This window comes from Coenobita brevimanus, chromosome 79 (genome assembly GCF_032717465.1).
Source record: "Coenobita brevimanus isolate Jiangsu-jjx chromosome 79, ASM3271746v2, whole genome shotgun sequence".
NCBI classification, from domain to species: Eukaryota; Metazoa; Arthropoda; class Malacostraca; order Decapoda; family Coenobitidae; genus Coenobita; species Coenobita brevimanus.
Genome location: NC_137032.1, coordinates 3548486 through 3553690, shown reverse-complemented (window position 1 = coordinate 3553690; position 5205 = coordinate 3548486).

Genomic DNA, 5205 nt, shown 5'->3' with positions numbered 1-5205 from the left:
GGAGGGATTTCTAAGTAAAAAATAAAGGGAGGGGGATTAACGAAGGCTCTATGTAACCCCTTCAGCTCGAAAATAATCCCCTAACCAGAATAAAATCGCCTAGTGGTGGCAAGGAGGAAGTTGAAAAAAGGGGTCATAGGAAGGAAAGAGTTAAATTTATTTCTTGTTCTCGGCAGTCAGATATATTTAGCTTGTATAAGGAAGGCTATACGTCACCCCTCATGTCTGAAAATTCTCTCCTATAGAAATAATAATAATAATAATAATAATAACAACAACAACGACAACAATAATAATACCAACAACGACAACACCAACAGCAATAATAATAATAATAATAATAACAATAATAATAATAATAATAATAATAACAATTAGCCTCGTTAGCAAGAAAAACTATACAAAACAGCATCGTACTGAAGGGGTTACACATCCCCTCCTCTCTATAATCTCCTCTCTAATTAGCCTTCACCTCCACCTGTCCTCTTTTTCTTCTTTCCTTACCTAATATTTTCTGAGATCGTCACAAAGGGATATTTCAGAGTCTATAATTTCTTCCAATCTTTCATAATAAATTTCTGTTTATCCTTCAGACTTCATATATATTTTTGGAGCCCTCATGGTAGGGAAAGCTCTACAACTCTGCTTTTCATGGTAGGGAGAGCTCCATAACTATTTTTCATGGTAGGGAGTGCTCCATAACTATTTATCATGGTAGGGAGAGCTCTATAACGTGAACAGTATCTCAATTAATACTCTTAACAACAAAATAGACACTACTAGCACGAAAATCCTCAGCTGACCCTGTTTCTGTTCGTATAACTTACCTTTACCAGCTACGCCTAAGTTCATACCCCTCCTGTCTACAAGACACCCCGTAAACTTAACATACCCGTATATAGCGTCGTGTCATGTCATTATATATTTATCAACTTATTAAATGCAAAAAGTAACATAAGCACAGACTAGGATCTGCACAGATAGCCCTGAGTTAATGGTCACTGCTCTTAGTATCGACCTGTGATGGGCTGTGGATCACTGAGGGTCCCTGTTTTTTAAGTAACCACCATCGGGATATTTTTTAATGTACACACAACCAAAAAACTATCGTTACACCTTCTGCGCGATATAAAATGACACATGAATGAAGGTTTTTGATAACAGCCTCCTCCATTGGTATCCCTGCGTGTGTTTGTTGCATATTTATTATAAGCTATATCCATTGCTTCTCCCATGCATATTTCTACCTCGTCCTATTTGGCAACTCACCCACTGTCAGGCTTACCAACCCTAGCGAGACAGCCAGGTTGTTCAGTATGAAACACATCGGACCCTCCTGTAACGATAGTTTTTTTGCTGTGATACCAGGCGTCACTACTTCAGGAAGTAACTTGTGTGCTAGGCTCGCATGGGACGTTCCTTGTCACAATGGAGTGAACGGAGCTGGAGCCTGAGTGACTGCTGCCTACCTTAAAAGCGCCAGGTAAGGCTGCCGCACAACCACTCAACATCCATGCTGTGCATTTTCCACACTGTTTAAAGACGCCCAGTTAACTGAACGTATCCGTACATAATGTCACGCCATAGTTATATATTCACTTGTTTTTCATTCTACTTTATTACTTTCTCTTTCAGGTTATTCAAACTGGTGGCTTATAGCTGAAGTATTAGATAATGTAATCTTTCCTTTTCAGTCTTTCCTATGAAATCTCCATGTCAGTTTCACCATGCTGCATTGTGGTCCTTCTCACTTTTTCCTGGAGGGTTTGGAGGTGGGGGGAGCCGTCTTGCTTTACTATCATTATCCTTCAGAATGTAGAATTTGTTTGCTCTGTAACAAGCAGCCTCGAAAGGACCATAAGGTCTGTTGCTATTTGCTTTACTTTGTATTCCTTTGTATTTCTTCTCTCCTACGTCCCTTTGTCCTCCTCCTCCTCCTCCTCCCTCTCTCGTTCCTCTCCTCCTCCTCTTTTCAAGACTCTTCAAATTCAGTCATTCTTCTCTCTTCTCTTACCTCTCCTCCTTTTCCTCATCCTCTCCCTCTTCTCCACTCGCTCTTCCCACCCTGCCTTTTCTTATCTCTCCCCTCCCCACCTGTATTTTCTCTCTTCTCCCCTCCTTCTCTGTCTCACCTCCTCTCTCTTTTCTCACCTTCACTCTCAAATCTTTTAACCATTTCTTCGTAAGTCTTTCCCAAGTTTACCCTGCCCTTTCGACCCTTCCCTCCTTGCCTCCACCTCCCCCTACCCTGTCTCTCCCTGCCCTGCCTCTCCCTACCCTGTCTCTCCCTACCGTGCCTCTCCCTGCCCTGCCTCTCCTTACCCTGACTCTCCCTACCCTGCCTTTTCCTACCCTGCCTATCCCTACCCTGCCTCTCCCTGCCCTCTCTCCCTACCCTGCCTCTCTTAACGCTGACTCTCTTTACCCTGCCTCTTTCTGCCGTGCCTCTCTTTGCCGTGCCCCTCTCTTCCTCATCTCCCCCTGCCCTGCTCCTGTCCTTCCCCTTACTGCCCCTAACCATCACCACTACCACCCTGTACTCTACCCTGCCTTTCCCTACCCTGATATGTTTTATTCCTCCCTCACTCGCGTCCTGCCTCAACTCCCCCCTCCCTGCCTTACCTCTTTCTCCCTCCTCTCCCTTCCCCGTCCCTCCCTCTCCCCTTCCTTGCCTTACTGCTATTCCTCCCCTTCCCTATCTTCCCCTCTCCCTCTCTCTCCCTCCCCTCTCTTTCCCTCTCCCCTTCCCGTTCCCCTTCCCCCCTGCCTCCCCATGCCCCTCCCTCTCCCGTTCCTTGCATAACCCCCAAATTTTTCCTACTTTAATCTACCTTACCCTCTCCCTCCCCCCCACCCCCTCCCCTCCCTTACCCCTACACCCCCTCCCCCTCCCCTTCCTCACCCCTACACACCCTCCCCCTCCCCTTCCTTACCCCTACACCTCCTCCCCCTCCCCTTCCTTACCCCTACACCCCCTGCTCCTCCCCTTCCTCCCCCCTCCCCCCTCCCCCTGCCCTACCCCTGCCAGCCGTACCCTGCCTCACCTCTCGTCCAGGTCAATATTAACGTTGATTCGGTCGAGTGCTCACCTTAAGGACCACCCAGACGTTGTAAGCCTTAACCATTTTCAACCTTACGCCACAATACCTGGTTTTATTTATCACATATTACATTTATTACAGAGGCCCTTTTGTCAGAATACTTAGTTATTTTATTACATTTAGCACTTTTAACTTCTAATGTCAGAATACATTGTTATATTTCATTACATTTAGTACATTTTAACCCGTCAGAATATTTAGTTATCTCTCTTACACTTACTGCATTTAACTCTTACTGCCAGACAATTACCTTTATTTCATTTATCAGTTATTACATTTACCATCTAATCCCAGAATAACTAGCTATATTTACCACATTTATTACATCAACTGCTTTTTGACCTCAGTGCCAGAATACTCAGCTGCAACTATTACATTTTATACACTGAGTTATAAGGAACACTAAAACAAGAGATGTGGAAGGAGGAAGAAGGATGGTAATATGTGAAGGTGAAGCATCTCAAACCTTATTTATGCAGATGATGTGTTGCTAAGAATGAACAGCAAGTTTTAACAATTATGCAGACTTTTGTTGATGTCTGTGAGCGTCGTACTGCAGATTTTTCTTGATGTCTGAGTGTGGTAGAGCAGACGTTTATTAATGTCTGTGTGTCGTGGAGCAGACTTTTGTTGATGTCTGTGAGTGCGGTACTGCAGACTTTTATTGATGTCTGTGAGTATCTTAGAGAGGACGTCTGTGAACTTCGTGTTTTAAAAGTAATAGTCATATGCTTAAACCTGAGATCGCAAAGTGGAGTGCAGATCTCTAAATTTTAATAGCCATTTATGAAACACCTGTGATTATTAGGTATGGTTAGCCTGCATCCCAGACCCCAAAATGCAGTCAGCAGCCATAAAGGAAGGCGAAACATGCTTCATCTTCGTCAGGTACTCCAGAAATAATCGCAAAAACCTGGGAGTGTGCATTCCAATTTGAGATCAAAGTCTAAGCATACGGCCATAAGGACTAATAGGAGTAAAGTTTTTTTTTGCTGAGAGAGAAAGTAATCCTTAGTGTGATGTGCTGGTGAATGGAAAGGCTTAAATTTGTGTGGAAATTTAAATACCTAGATGCAGTGACAGAAAAGAGATGTAAATATTCAGAGGAAGTGGAGAGTAAAGTAGCATATGGAAGAAGAGTGGCTGGTGCTATGAAGGTCCTGATACTTTACAGAGGTCTGAGTGTTGGGCTGCAGGAGTAAGAATTGTGGAAATAGGACCACTAAAGGGATATGTGTGGAGTGCGTGGAGTGGTGACGGAATCAACACTCTCACTCTCTTACACTAGCTCTCAACTGAATTAAAGATAGCCGTCGTTCTCAAGGGAATGCAAGATGGTCTCCACAGCTGTACTACTGACATATGGACAAGGCTTGACTGGTGCAAACTGCCATGATGAGTAATGCAAACAGTTCTCTGACCCCACAAAACCTATAAAAGACCTATATCTATATTAAGAGAGAGAGAGAGAGAGAGAGAGAGAGAGAGAGAGAGAGAGAGAGAGAGAGATGTCTGTGGATATTTGGCCAAGAAGCAACTGTTCCAAGTAAGATGTGAACTGATAAAGAAATGAAGGAATGGCGCCAAACTGAAAAGTGAAATGATGAAAAAATATAAAAGGAGGAGGAGGAGGAGGAGGAGGAGAAAAGAAGAAAAAGGAGAAGACGAGGAGGAGGAAGAGGAAGCCAAGGAAGAAAAATACACCTGAAAAGGCTGTTGAAGCAAGGCAAGGAAAAATGTCCAAAAAGCTGAGAACAAATAGTGTAATTATAGGAATGAAGAAAGAGAGAATTTACCTCCTCTCTCTCTCTCTCTCTTTCTCTCTACCTACCTACCTACTTATGTATATATGTATCTCTATTAATCTATCTATTTATCTACCTATCTTTATCTAATATGCATCTCTACCTATCTATCTATCTATTTATTTATCTACCTATCTGTCTCTATATGTATCCCTCTCTATGCATCTATCAATTTATCTATCTATCTATCTATACCTCTTTATCTATCTATCTATCTATCTACCTGTCTATCTATAAACAATTAGGTCTGTCTATACACCTGTTTCACTCCTTCAATATCATAAACTCTTAATCTGCCA